We start from the raw sequence: 15,893 nt of genomic DNA on the forward strand, positions 1-15,893 counted from the left end.
TGGATCAGCGACAAGACACGGTTCCCTGGAGAGAGGGCAGCGATTTTCCTGCCCAAGGAATGACAGCAAATTCGAGGAGAGAACGGACCTCGCTGTGATGGCTGGTCCCCCTTGAACCCTGCCGAAGGAGCCACATGATCCCGCCGCTTTCCCAAACCAGCACTTGCAGGGCAGTCCCCGCGGGAAAGGTGTACGTGGCCGCCTAGGGCCGGGCCCCAGCGGCTGTTACCTGTTTACACGCAGGGTCAGTCCACACACGTGCGCCAGGATCCCGGCTGCCCGCCGGAGCCTTTCCCTCGCCCCCGCCCCCGCCGGGCGCGGCCCGGAGGGGCCTTAGGGGATTGAGACGTGGTCCGTGGCCACCCGAAGGGTCCAGACTCGCCGTTGGGCGCACACCGCTGGCTCCGCTCCCTCGGCGGAGGTGGTTGGAGGGCGGGGTCCGGAGAGGACACGCCTCTGGTTCCGCGTCTGGGATTGAAAGACCCTTTGAGTTTCCTCCCCTCCAGGATGCTCAAATTAGGACTCCTTCCCCGCCGCGCAGGAAGAGGGAGATGGGGAGGAGGCGCGAGCCTAGTGCTGCGGCTGGAACGGAAAATGCGTGCGTGGAGGCGCAGGAATTTGAACTTGTATTTTTATATTGAAACTAATGAGGATTAGCTCTGGAGGTAGATGTAGCTTTTACATTCATTCTTAAAATAACACTTGACATAAAGTTGGCGCGGGTGAGGAAGACCCTCGGGTAGCGATCTGCAGGGAGGTGCCCTTGGGGGCAAGTTTGGAAATGCTGTTAGGTACGCGAGTACCTTTCTAAAGACGAGTTCCTGCGACTCAAGCCCGCTGCGCGCTCTGGGGCTGGATCTAGGGGGCGTCTAGCGCAGTGAGGATAAAGGACCCCCAAAGTCCTTTACCAAAGAAAGCCAGTGAGTTGCATCTGGGCCTCTTGGAGAAAATTGAAAGGACAGGGGCGGGGGTGGGGGCGGGGGCATAAAAAACCATTAGCACAACCTTAGAAAACTGGGAGGTGAAAGCCAACAACTCTACTTTGTTGCTAAAATAAACGGTAATGATGGCTCAAAGGGCCTTGGAAGTTCTTTTACAAGGCTGATTTATACGTTATTGACGTTTTGATGGGGAAACAACAAAATAGCCCCATTTGCTTTAAATTTCCTGGGAAACAAAATACACTTTGTTTTCACTTACGATGTTATTAAACAAGGCCAGTTAATGAAGTGAGCCTCTACAGTTGTCACAGGTTCATTCCATTAGAAAGGCCTCTAAATGGAATTATGCCAGAAATATATGGATTCTTCATGACAATATGCACAGTTGGGAGAAATTACAAAGATAGAAGGAGGTTGCCTTTTCATCTGTTCATGGAGAGAAGAGATTAATAGTTTAGAGCTTTGTGAAGAGGTAGGTCTTCTTTTGGAAGATACTGGCATGTGAAGGGCCGTAGGACAGAAACAGTGAATCAGAAAAGTCTATCATTCCTTTTTCTCCTGTTTGTCTCCTTTACTACTCACATAAAACTTCAATTCTGGTCACCAAACTTAGGAAGGTTTTACTTCCCAAACCAAGTAATTCTCTGTGACACCAGCTGGGTGTCCAACAATTTAACTCAATTCTGACACTACATACCTGGCGTGTATTCAGCTGGAAGCTCTCGGAACCCAGTGCTATCGGGATTGTTATAGAGGCTTCTTCACTAGGCCTCATCAATTATTAAATCCATTTCCAGCTCCACTCGCCTCTCTGGAGAAGTGGGAGGCAGGCCTGAAAATTCCAAGCTTCTAATTATGGCTCGGGATTTCTGTTCACCGGGAGCCATCTAGGACCCACTCAGTCACCCCAATAGGACAGACGATGCACCTACTGCTCTTATCCATTAGGAATTTACTGAGCCCTGCGTAGGAACCTGGGGCGGAGACCAAATACACATTTTCTATTATCTCACACACAGACTCTAGACTATACCACATATATAATGCATCTAATACACTAAATACTACATTGCCTTTACTAAGGAATTTCTAGTGTTTTATTATTTCCAATAGTGAAGAATTAAATATTTAATTTGTAGTTTTATGCTGTCTCAGATCAGTTGCTGATCATGTTAGAAACAATATGTTTTTTTGTTTGTTTTTTGTTTGTAAAGTAAGATAGTTTATTAGTGGCAGGTGAAGAGGTTGCAGCTCCCGAGCGGGAGGGGGTACCCCAAACTGGGAAGCCCAGTGACTGAGGCAAAAGCTTTTACTTTTATACAGAAACAATATGTTTTTATCAGGAAAGATTATTTGAATAAACTGTTTCATCTACTTTATTTTGCCCCCGATAAAAATATAAATTTGTATTCTCTTCTTTTGCCATAACAGTAGTATAGACTGTTTAAAATGTGCAATGTCGTGAAGTGTATGTGAAATACATAACTCTTAAAAGTGCTCTATATTTTATCGACTTTCAACAAGAAATTGATTATCAGAAAGTGTGGACATTGTGATTATGCAAATAAATGACAGGTATTTTGCAAACACTCTAAGCTCTACAAATGTTTAATGGTAGAAATTTCTTTTACACACTATGGACTTTATTAATTTGTTTCATTTCAATATTCTATAAGCCAATATCCTATATACACATATGCTATTGCCACCTTTATGTGAAGTTAGTCCATGTTATAGTTTTCCCAAAGCAATTGTGAAATTTCAGTCCACCTAAAAATAAATGTCAAGACCCAACGATATATTTAAGAGACAATACAAGTCCTCTCCACAAAATTGTATTATTTCCCACTTTTCATTACATTAAAAGAATATGAAGATCGAAGTTGCCAGTTTCTTTTCATGAAAGAGTGCTCAGTGTCCAAGGATACACGAGTGATTTAGCATTTTAGAAGGAACTTTCTGATGCCCAGTTTCCTCAACTGTAAAATGAGAGAAGTAAATTATCTAAACTTCTTTCCAGCTCTATAATTTTATTTTTTGTATATTCTACAACATGCCCAGAATAACCAACAGTAACATCTTCTAAAGATCATAAATATTAGAGGAAGGAATCAATGAGCAAATATATTACATTAGGCAGACATTTTCTTTATCATGCAGCCACATCCATTTTCAAAAATAGTATTGTGTAATTCCATTACTCCTTTCATTTTGTAGTTTTAGTAATTATCAATACCTAGAAACATTGCAAATCTGATTATATAAATACATATTTTTAAAATCTCATGTTGATATTTCCTTTTTATAAGGAAACTCATCTAAGACAGTAAATTTATGAAAGCCACTCTTACATGTATAATTCAATTTAATTTTCTTAATAGAGCCATATACAGAATCATTTTTTAACTGGCAAGAATACACAAATGAGTACATGGATACCCAAGTCTTTTAAGATTTAAGGTGATTCTGAACATAAGGTATATTCAGTTAGTTCTAAACATGCACTGACTTTCTTTTGCAAAATCAGTTCTAATTAATCAGCTAGCTCTCCTAAATACTGTAATAGCCTTTCTTCCTGAGGCTGTTCCCTGTCTCAGCGAATGACACCACTTTGTCCACTTGTTCAGGACAGAGATCTGAGAATCATTCTTGACTCCTCTTGTATTCCAGCCTCTCTCAAATCCATTCTTCCTGTAGCTACCAGAATGATCTTTATAAAATGCAATTTTTTATATATTGCTAAATGTAAAAAAAACTCTTAAACCATTAAACCCTTACTAAAAGTCATTAAATGGTTCCCCACTGGCCTAAGGATAAACTCCTAACTCACTCATTAGATTTTTTTCCTTTTTTTTAAATTAGTTTCAGGTGTATAAAACAATGTAATAGTTAGACATTCATACCCATAACAAAGTGATAACCCCCTCCCCCAAGCTACTACCCCTCTGACATCATATATATTTATTACAATTCCACTGACTCTATTCCCTGTGAATATATATATATATTCACAGGAAGCATTGTAACAAAATAGTGTAAGCCGGAAAACAGTAAATGAGTAGTAATTGACTCAGATACCTGACTTAGACCTAACTCCTACACCTACAGAGGGGAAGTTAGAAGCAACCCAGTTCCACTACAGAATCCTAGAAAGATCTGGAATTGGCACCAGAGGACCAGGGACCTCTGAAAGTAGGGGCAAGCATAGGGCTATTGAAGGATTGAATTAATGTCTGTTTAAGAAACTGTTAGGTCCTCAGTTCACTCTCTTCCACTCTGTGCAGCAGATCAATTGTTTCTCCACCAGCCGATCCAAATACTGGAAGTTTGTCTCTGGAGATAGAAAACAGAGTTTCTGGACTAGGGAACATCAGGCACTGTTAAAAGCAGGGGTATTGTACTGAACCCAGAGGTATTAACAGAATGTTTACATATAGAAAGTTGAGAAGACTCCCTACTCTCTCTCTCTCTCTCTCTCTCTCTCTCTCTCTCTCGCTCGCTCTTTTTTTTTTTTTTTTTATGAGCTCCGGAACAAAGGGCTGTATCTTTTAAGCAGAATATTGGAAAACCCTTCTCTGGGGAGCATGGTGGTCTAAATTAATATATCTAAAGATACCCACAAAATTTCCCTGCCAAATCACGCTTTATTAAGTCCCATAATCAACAAGCCCGGAGCTTCCAATCAGCTCAGAGCTCTTAAATATGAGCAAATGGCCAGGGATCACCAGATGTCTAAAGGAAAACCTGTAGCATAAAAGACAGAGACTAAAACAAAGGAATGGGGGTAGAAGGCAACTTGGAGAAATAGAGACTATGTAGACAAAATAATGACTTCAATAATTACAATTAATGTGTTCAGAAAGATAGGAAAAGTTATTTTGCCCGTAAAAAAAGAACAAGGCACTATCTGACTTCAAGGCTTACTATAAAGTTATAGCAATCAAGACAGTGTGACATCGGCGAAAGGTTAAACAAATAGATCAGTGGAACAGAATAGAGAGCTCAGAAACAGACTCCCATAAATACAGCAAACTGATCTTTGACAAAGGAGCAAAGACAATATAATGGAGCAAAGATAATCTCTTCAACAAGTGGTGCTGGAACAACTGGACAATCACATACAAAAAAATGAATCTAGACAGACCTCACACCCTTCACAAAAATGAACTTAAAATGGATTATAGGCCTAAATGTAAGACACAAAACTATAAAACTCCTAAAGGATAGCACAGGAGAAAACCTAGGTGAACTTGGGTATAGTGATGCCTTTTTAGATAGAACACCAAAGACATAATCCATGAAAGAAAGAACTGATAAGTTGGACTTCATTAAAATTAAAAACTTCTGCTCTGTGAAAGACAATATCAAGAAAATTAGAACACAAGCCACAGATTGGGAGAAAATACTTGCAAAAGACACATCTGATAAAGACCCTTGGGCAAAATAAACAAAAATTCTTAAAACTCAATAAGAAAAGAAACAACTCCTTAAAAAAATAGACTAAAGACCCTAACAGAGTCCTCACCAAAGAAGATACACAGATCACAAAGAAGTATATGAAAAGATGCTCCACATCATATGTCATTCCGAAAATGCAAATTAAAACAACAATGAGATACCACCACACACCTATCAGAATTACAAAAATCTAGAACCCTGACAACACCAAAGGCTGGCAAGGATGTGGAGCAACAGGAACTCTCATTCAATGCTGGTGGGAATGCAAAATAGGACAGCTACTTTGGAAGACAGTTTGGCAGTTTCTTACAAAACTAACCATACTCTCACCATACAATCTAGCAATCATACTCCTTAGTATTACTCAAAGGAATTGAAAACATATGTCCATGCAAAATAATGCATATGGTATTTATAACAGCTTTACTCATGATTGTAAAAACTTGGAAGCATCCAAGGTGTCCTTCAGTAGGTGAATGAATAAATAAACTGTGGTGCATCCAGACAAAGGAATATTATTCAGTGCTAAAAAGAAATGAGCTATCAAGCCATGAAATAACTTGGAAGAATCTTAAATGCATATTACTAAGTGAAAGAAGCCAATCTGAGAAGGCTACATACTGTATAATTCCAACTACTGTGTTTCCCCAAAAATAAGAAGTAGCCGGACCATCAGCTCTAATGCATCTTTTGGAGCAAAAATTAATATAAGACCCGGTATTATATTGTATTATATTATATTATATTATATTATATTATATTATATTATATTATATTATATTAGACTGAGTCTTATAGTAAAATAAGATTGGTTCTTATATTAATTTTTGCTCCAAAAGAGGCATTAGAACCAATTGTCTGGCTAGGTCTTATTTTCGGGGAAATATGGTATACGACATTCTAGAAAAGGTAAAAATGTGGAAACAATAAAAAGATTACTGTTTGCCAGGGAAGGATGGAGGGAGAAAAATAGGCAGACCACAGAAGATTTTTAGGGCAGTGAAAATATTCTGTATAATATTATAATGATGGATATATGTCATACGTTTGTACAAATCCATAGAATGTACAACACTAAGAGTGAACCCTAAGGTAAATTATGGACTTCTGGACTTTGGGTGATTATGATATGTCAATGTCAGGTCATCCTTGATTTGAAAACAAAGTACCATTGTGATGAGTAGGAGTGATACTGAGGGAGGCTAATGTATCTGTAGGGACAGGAGGTATATAGGTAGGAAATCTCTGTACCCCCCTCTCAATTTTGTTGTAAACCTAAAACTGCTCTAAAAAATAAAGCTTTTTAAAAAGCAATCTTTTTTTCAAAAAAGAATAAGCTGTCCTTTTTACAAAGAAACATTTAGGAAACCACAAGTTTTGGGAAAGCACATGTATAATAGCAGAAATTAAAACTGAGTAGAAGGGTTGGAAGTTAAAATTAAGGAAATCATCCAAAAAGTAGAAAGAAAAAAAGAGAGTGCTCACTTGAGCAGCACATATATTAAAACAGAATAATACAGAGAAGATCAGCATGGCCCCTCATAACGATGACACACAAATTCATGAAGCGTTTCATATTTAAAAAAGAAGAAGAAGAAATAACAAGTGCTGGTGAAGATATGGTGAAACTGAAACCCTTGTGCACTGCTGGTAGGAATGTAAAATGGTATAGCCACTATGGAAAACAATCTGGCAGTTCCTCAAAAAGTTAAACTTAGAGTTACCATATGATACAGCAATTCCACTTCTGGGTATGTACCCAAAAGAATTGAAAGCAGGGACTCGAACAGATAATTTTACACCATACTCATAGCAGCTTTATTCATAATACCCAAAGGTGGAAGCAACCTAAATGTCTATTGATGGGTAAATGGACAAACATGTTGTATATGCATACAGTGGAATATTATCCAGCCTTAAAAAGGAAGGAAATTCTCTTACATACAGCAAAGGTAAAATGTAAGGACATGATGCTAAGTGAAATAAGCCAGACACAAAAGAACAAATATTGTAAGATTTCATTTTTATGAAGTATTAATACCTAAAGTAGTCAAACTCATAGAGACAGGAAGCGGAATAAAGGTTACCAAGTCCTGGGGTAATAGGGAATTATTGTTGAATGGATACAGAATTTCAGTTTGAACGATGAAAAAAATTTGACATGGATAATGGTAATGATAGCACAACAATGTGAATATACTTAATTTCACTGAACTGTACACTTAAAATGGTTTAAATGATAAATCTTATGTAGATGTTACCACAATTTAAAAAACTAGCAATTTAAGCATATAACTTAGAGATACAGAAGTAAATACTGAAAAAAACAACTCTAAGATTTGCAAGTGTTGTCTTCTGAGGATGGGAAAATGGTGAGGGTAGGGATGCTATTTTCAAACAAGCTTTGTAAAACTATTTATCTCTTTAAACTATGTGCATGTAAAATTTTGATAATACTATAAACAGATAACAATCATAATAAATTTGAAATAATTTTAAGTCCTGCAATTTTATAAATAACCAAATCATGAAGAGGATGGGACCCTTGGCCAAGGTAATACAAATCAATAAACGGCAGATTAAGGAGTTGAACCAAGAAGTTCTAAATCAGCATCTTATCACCATAACACATTTTACCCTACTGTAGCATCTTCCTGAATATCCTAAAATAAACTTCCGGGAGTCTTGCCTTAACGCTTCTTTTCTTCATGTTTTATTAAATGTGTAATAATACTACAGATTTTCCATTTTGCCTAGCATTATTTGTTAAAAATGCATTTTTTCTAATCCGAAGTACTTTTGAAGTAACACACTTTTCCTAATTTTTCTTCTCTATCTTCTTCATTCAAATTGAACCGCATTTTTGAGTCCTGAATTCAGTATTGCTCCCTAAATGACTGGAGAGTCTTTGCTATGGATGAATAAAACTCTGTCCTTTATTTCTTGTGCAGAGTATTTTTTACGGAGTATAAAAACTTGACCATGGTCTCTTCTATGGCAACAGAAAGCATTTCCATTTAAGCATTTGCATTTCAATTCAACTCAAGTCACCCAGTTTAGTATTAATTTTAATGCTAATTTTTTTCCATTACAAATATGATATCATTATAAAGAGTGGCTGGACTAAGCAATGATATATAATTTACCATGCTTCAGACTTTAGAATAAAACCCTATGTGGGCACTGCTTCCAACAATACTCCATTAGTTATAAGTTGAACACATACTAATGGGCATCTATAAAATAATTTTTTAAAGAACTATAAGAACCTGTCATGAGCATATCCTCCAACACTGACAAAGTGCCTTTTCCCAGAATAATGTGCCTGATATGTCATCAGTCTTGGAACTCTAAATACGATTTATTATACTTTTAAGATATCACCCCTTATTACAAAAAACTGTACTGTGTACAGTTTCTAATCTTTTGTGATTGTCTCAGCCAATTTGTGTGCTTCCTGAGGGCAAGGCAGCAGAGGACTACATATATAATAAATGCTCATTAAGAATTTGTAATGACTAAGTAACGAATCAGAGTATGGAATCATGGAATGTTAAAGTTGAAATGGGTCCTAGGGATCAATGGATCTAACTACTTTTTTATCATTAAGAAAATACTAATTAGCATTTGAGTGTACACTTACATAAGACATTTCATATGCATTTGCTCATGGCAGCCCCACTAGTCAGATAAGGAAAAAGAATCAGGGAGGTTAAGTCATGTGTCCAAGGTCACATAGATGGTCAGTGCTAACACCGGCACTCCAACCAAAGTGATTGGAGACTACAGCGTGTACTTTGATGAAGCCCAGAGACAAATGCTAACTGATTTAGATCTGATCAAACGGCTGGCTGCTGAGAGAGTCTGGCCTAGAATGCAGCCTGGCTGACTTTCCAGTGTGGTAGCTCTTTGTCAGACCTACTAGTATATATTTTAAGTTAAAAAATGAGTTTCTGTCTAATGATGTGCTTAACAATAATTCTTCATTTTTACAGAGTGAAATTTGAAAAGACTGCATATGTAAATTACTCCTGCAAAATTGCCTCTCTGAAACATATATCTCAGAACTAAAAAAGTCTGCTTTGCAACTATAATTGAAAATTTTTTAAAAGGTGAAGGGGAATAAGAGGTTCAAACTTCCAGGTGTAAAACAAATAAGGGATGTAACATAAAGCATAGGAAATATAGTCAATAATATTGTGATAGCCCAGTATGGTGTCAGATAGTTGCTGACTTATCATGGTGATCACTTCTTTAGGTATATAAATTTTGAACAACTATGGCGTACACCTGAAATTAATACAATATTGTATTTTAGCTATAGTTCAATAAAAATCTTCAAAAAAAACCCCACAATACCACATTACTGGAAGAATTACAGACATCAGTGCCACCATCAAGGACTTGAAAGATGCTGACTTGCTGATTCCACCACATTCCCAATCATCTTGCCCATTTGGCCTGTGCAGAAGACAAACGGGTTTTGGAAAATGACAGTGGATTATCATAAGGTTAACTAGATGGTGACTCCAATTGCAGCTGCTGTAGCAGATGTGGTTCCATTTCTTGAGCAAATTAATACATCCCCTGGTACCCAGTGTGTAGTGGTTGACCTATCACATAACTTTTTCTCCATTCCAGTCAACAAGGTCCACAAGATTATTCTTCACGATATGCATATACCACCCAGAAGTGCACAGTTGTATCACTACAATCCCTCTTTGGACACCTCTGTAGCATGGTGGTGAAGGGAAATCCTCCCAGTGGGTAGAATGTTGAGAAGTGAACCTGGTTGTACACTTTGCTTCAAAGAAAAAATGGCCAGATATGTGATTATATATAGATTCATATGTGATTATGTACAGATTATATACAGATTCAATGTGGTATTGTGACCAATGGCTTGGCTGAATGGTCATGAACTTGAAAGGAGAATAATTTGAAAATTGGTGACAAGGAAATTTGAGGAAGAGGTATGTGAATAGACTTCTCAGAATGAGCAGTCTATGTGAAGAGACTTGTTTCCCATGTAAATGTCTAGGCATGAATGGTTGTCTGATCACACCAGGTAAAGACCCAACCCAGTTGAGGTGCATGCTAAAAGCAAAGGGAATACAGAATGGGTAATAGAAGAAGATAGTTATAAATTCCAGAAATGAAGGCTGTGATAATCATAAATGTTTTCCTTAGTTTGTTTTGAATATGTATATGTGTGTCATAAACAAATATTATTTTTTCCTTCTTTTTCTCTTATTATGTAACATAAGATACAATGACTTTGTGCAATAATATTTAGGTATTGTTAAAATTTTACATCACATATCGGTATATATTGAATATTACAATTTTGATGCACTGTTTTCCTTTCTTAGGATGTGAGTACATTGTTTTGGTACCCTCTGTATATAAAATCACCACAATAGGCAAATCAACAGAGGCAGAAAGTAGATTAGTGTTTGCCTAGGTCTGGGAGAAGGAGAGGGTAGATGGGAAGATGGGTTGGAAAATGGCTGCTAATCAGTACAAGGTTTCTTTTCGGGATGACGAAAATATTCTAAAATTAGATTATGGTGATGGTTACGTACCCTGTATGAACTTTATGGAATATAAATTCTATCTCAATAAAGCTGTTTATAAACAAAAAAAAATTACATCACAGCATTTAAGCTACAAGATACCAAAGAGAAAGTTAAATATCAATCAAGTGCTTTCAGTTGTATGCACAATAGCTGTATAACATTAAGCAGAATTAGAAGACGATTGTTATTGTCTTCATTTGGACATCGAGTAACTTTTAAGTAGATGTGTATGGGTGCCAAGTTGACAAGAGGTGGACTTATGACAGTTAATTTTAGGGTATAAAATTGACTGAGACACAGGGTGCCCAGGCATTTGTTAAACATTATTCTGGATGTGTCTGTGACATATTCTGGTGATTCTGGATGAGATTAACATATGAATCAGTGGAATAAATAAAGCAGGTCGCCCTCCCTAATATTGGCGGACCTCATCCAATCAGCTAAAGGCTTGAATATAGCAAAAAGGCTATGTAATTCAATTTGACTGGAATGTATTATTAAATAGACATACAAGCCCAAGAAGTAGAGTCCCAAAGAAGACAAACCCGAAGAGGTCAACACTAAGACACACCATAATTAAAATGCCAAAGTTTAAAGAGAAAGAAAGAATCTTAAAAGCAGCAAGAGAAAAGTAGTTAGTTGCCTACAGGGGAGCTCCCACAAGACTATCACCTGATATCTCAACAGAAACTTTGCAGGCCAGAAGGGATTGGCCAAAAAAAATTAAAATGCGGAAAAGCAAGGACCTACAACCAAGATTACTTTACCCAGCAAAGTTATTATTTAGAACTGAAGGACAAATAAACAGCTTCCTAGACAAGAAAAAGCTAAAAGAGTTCATCACCACCAAACCAGTATTACAATGAATGTTAGAGGGACTTCTTTAAGACAAAATAAAATTTTAAACATTCAAAAATATGAAATAAATGGCAATAACTACATATCTATCAATAATTACTTTAAATGTAAGTGGATAAAATGCTCCAATCAGAAGATATGGTGTCTGAATTGGTAAGAAAACAAGACCCTTACATATGCTGCCTACAAGAGACTCACTTCAGATCAAAAGACACACACAGACTGAAAGTAAAGGGATGGAAGAGAGATCCAAGATGGCGGAGTAGGTAAACAATGTACTTGCATTCTTCTGTGAACATATTAAGATTACAACTAAATTATAGACCAATCAACCAAGAGAACCATCTCAAGTCTAGTTGAACAGAAGTCCTATAACTAAAAATACAAAGAAGAAGCCACATTGAAACTGGTAAGAGGAGCAGACACGCAGAATGGGCCCCACACCTGTGTGTGGTGGTTGAGAATCAGGAGGGATATCTTGGCCTCCGTGGTTCCCACCAGAGGAGAGAGGGACCCAAGCCCCTCACACCAGGTTCTATAGTCCAGAGTACTGGTGCCAAAAAGAAGAGCCCCCACAACATCTGGCTGTGAAAAACAATGGGGATTCTGACCATCTGTGTGGGTCAGAAGGCTGCAGGAACACCAGACATCCTCTTAAATGGCCCATGCACAGACTCACTTGTTCGGAGGTACTCACCTGGGTTCCAGTGGAGGGATGGTGACTCAGGGGACCTTGGAGACATGAGAAGGGGTGGGGACAGATTGAGGTGTGTGGCTTTGGGGGTAGGACTGGAGGAGAACCGGCATTTCCCCAGTGAGGGATCCACCTACCATGCAGCCGGCAGGTGGGCGCCATCTTTTCTGTGTTGAGCCCGCACGCATATGGCCAAATCTGAATCAGATGGGCCTGGTGAGCTCCACAGCTTCACCCTGCTGATTCACTGGGACCTCACCCCACCCAACTCTCCCACCAATGGAGGCATTTTCTCTGTGAGCAGCCAGCCCCACCCGCATTGCACTCTTTCTTGGAAAACTATTGGAACTATGTTCATTGCAGCACTGTTTACAATGGCCAAGATGTGGAGGCAGCCTGGGTGTTCATTGATGGATGAATGGATAAAGAGTAGGTGATACATATATACAACAGAATATTGCTCAGCCATGGAAGGGAATGGGTTCTTGCCATCTGCAGCAGTATGGATGAACCTGGAGGATGTTGTGCTAAGTGGAGTGTGTCAGCGTGAGAAAGACAGATAACATGTGATTTCACTTATATGCGGAATCTAAAGAACAAAATAAACAAACAAAACAAAAACAAACTCATAGATACAGTGAACATTTTGATGGTTGCCAGGTGAGAGAGAAATTGAGAGGGTGGGTGAAAAAGGGGAAGGGATTAAAAAGTACAAATTGGTTGTTACAAAGTTGTCATGGGGATGTAGGGTATAGCATAAGGAATATAGTGAATAATATTGTAATACCTATGTATGGTGTCATATGGGTACTACATTTATTGGGATGATAGATGGGAGGGTGAAAAAGGTGAAGAAGTACAAATTGGTAATTACACAATAGTCATAGGGAGGTAAAGTAAAGCATAGGAAATATAGTCAATAATATGGTAATAACTATGTATAGTGTCATCTGGGTATTAAGACTAGTCAGGGGCACCATTTTTTAAATTATATAAATATCTAACCACTATGCTGTACACCTGAAATTAATATAAAATAATATTGAAGGTCAACTGTAGTTGAGAAATTTTAAAAGGAGGGAAAAGAGTGAAGGGAAATAAGAGGTTAAAATTTCCAGGTATAAAACAAAGAAGTCATAGGGATATAATGTACAGCATAGGGAATGTAGTCAATAATATTGTGATAATGTGGTACCATGTCAAATGGTTGCTGGAATTATCATGGTGACCACTTTTTTAGGTATATAAATGTTCAGTAACTATGGTATACGCCTGAAATTAATATAATATTGTATGTTAGCTATTTTAATACAAATCTCAAAAACATATAGTATAGCAATAGGAAATTCAGGTTCAGTAAGGCCCACAGATCAGGAGACAGACAATAATCCAACCATTGAAAGGATGGTTTGTTATATTCACAGATCTCCAGAAGAGTTGGCATGCCATGCCACACCATGGGGGGGTGGGGGGGCAGACAGGGAAGAACTGGGTTCTGTCAGTAGGCAGAGGAAGAGGAGGAAATCCTGAGCAAGAGCCTTTGTTGTGGTTTCCTAGGGAAAGAATGGGTGAGGCGGGGTAGGCAGGATTAGGATTGGCTAGTTTGAATAATTTCAGGGGTCTGAGGCTTAGGGGCTGTCCCTAGATGCCCGGTACTTGGCCCTAGGGTGATGATGACAGGTGGCTGGAGTGTAAGGGCCTGATTAGGAAGACAGAGGGGGTAAGCTCTGGACTGTGTGGTTTGCATTTGAAAGATGCACTCACGGGTGAGTTGTTTACTATCTGTAACCCTAAGAGAGGAAGTCCCTCCAGAATCAGCAAAGCCCCAGATGTCAAAGCATCAGAATACAACTGAAAATAAAACATATGGTTGATACAATCCCCTTAAGGGTGGGGTGGGGTGTTATTCAGTTTTGTATACCTGGCACCTACTACAAAATTCCATACATAATAAGGAAAGACTCAGTATCTGTTGAATGATCAACAGATCTTCCTTGAGGAGATTGCAAAGAAAAGTTAAATAAGCCAATGATTCTTTTAAAAATTAACGATACTATTAAAACCAAAAATGAAAAGTGAAGAAGAGTGGTTATTTCTTTTGTGGTAAAGCTACTTTATATCATAATTAGTGTCCTTTCAATTTCATGACACAGAAATCCAGTTCAAACTTGCTTAAGAAAAAAAGGGAATTTATTGGTAATATGAAAATTATCTTTGGGCATGGCTGGATCTAAGGTGTCAAATGATGTCATCAGAATTCTCTCCATCTTCATTTGACTCTCACATCTATTTCTCTCTATGTATGGTCTCATCTTCTATTATTATTTTTAAAACTGAAAATAGCTTCTCTGTGATTGGGGACAATGGCCTCAAGCAGCTCCAGCTTACCTTGTACAGGTAACCCCCTTCTATAATACGGCACTTCTATAATACGGTTTCCCTCTAACTGGTTCAAGAATTGGGGGGAACCCGCATACAACATGGCATCCTAGAACACAGTTTCACTCTAACATGGTTTGAGAATTAGAGAAATCCCCAAACAACACGGAACGTAATAAGAGTTTTTAAGAGCAAAATATATCTCATTTGAAATTTTTCATTCGAGCGTGGATGTCTTATCAGATTTGACTGCAGAATTTTAAAATTTATTAGAATTTTAAATCCATTTTGTTTGTGAAGTATTAAGTTCAAAGGATGAAGATATCTTGTCAAAAAGAAAACGCCCTCAGTTAATAGTGCTTAGTAGTGATGACGAAGAAAACATCATTTTTAAAAGAAAACATTATTTAATACATATTAATACGTTATACTTTTGGTATAACAATTTTGGTATAGCAATTTTGAAAATTGCTTTAATAAAGATAATTCTCTTAATTATAAAAATATAATAGTATGTGTTTTTTTTAATTTTTGGAAACTAAGCCCCTTTTTTTTTTACTAGTTCTTTGTTTTGTATAACATGGATTAGCATAACACGGCAGTTTTAGGAACCTAATAACTTAATAACTGTGTTATACGTGGGTTACCTGTACTTACAGCTTCTGATCCAGTAAAGAGAGAGAAACTTTTATTTTCCCTAGAATCTCTGTAAAATTTCAGAGAGGAAACTGATGGACCTTATAACAGCCAGGATTCAGTGTGGAGATAGAAATCACACTAGTTATTTAAACAGAAAAATTAACATAAACAATTTTTAACTAGAACGGAAGATAGTTTAAATTAAAGTTAACCCTCTTTTAAAAAGTATATTATTAAACAAAACAAAACAAAAAGGGACACTAATGGGTACAGAAATAGGAGGTACAAAACAGGAGCTACTAACTTGAGACTAAGGATGAGTCAACAGTAAAGGACTAAGGACTA

At 37.6% G+C, this 15,893-nt stretch overlaps 1 protein-coding gene and 1 non-coding gene across 3 annotated transcripts in view; one reads left to right on the plus strand and one right to left on the minus strand.

Annotated features, from left to right (window-relative positions):
• NMU (neuromedin U) overlaps window positions 1–527 on the minus strand; it is a 130,727-nt gene extending 130,200 nt beyond the window's left edge. For both annotated transcript variants that reach the window (XM_088790966.1, XM_088790956.1), the window contains exon 1: window positions 230–527. The gene's annotated coding sequence lies outside the window, so the exon portion shown is untranslated. The remainder of the gene's footprint in view (window positions 1–229) is intronic.
• Window positions 528–6,876: 6,349 nt separating this feature from the next.
• LOC141570245 (U6 spliceosomal RNA) lies at window positions 6,877–6,981 on the plus strand. Its single transcript, XR_012494255.1, has one exon. It is a non-coding gene; the product is annotated as a U6 spliceosomal RNA (small nuclear RNA).
• Window positions 6,982–15,893: the final 8,912 nt, after the last annotated feature.

This window comes from Rhinolophus sinicus, chromosome 1 (genome assembly GCF_057876585.1).
Source record: "Rhinolophus sinicus isolate RSI-liver-muscle chromosome 1, RSI-T2T, whole genome shotgun sequence".
Lineage (NCBI taxonomy): Eukaryota > Metazoa > Chordata > Mammalia > Chiroptera > Rhinolophidae > Rhinolophus > Rhinolophus sinicus.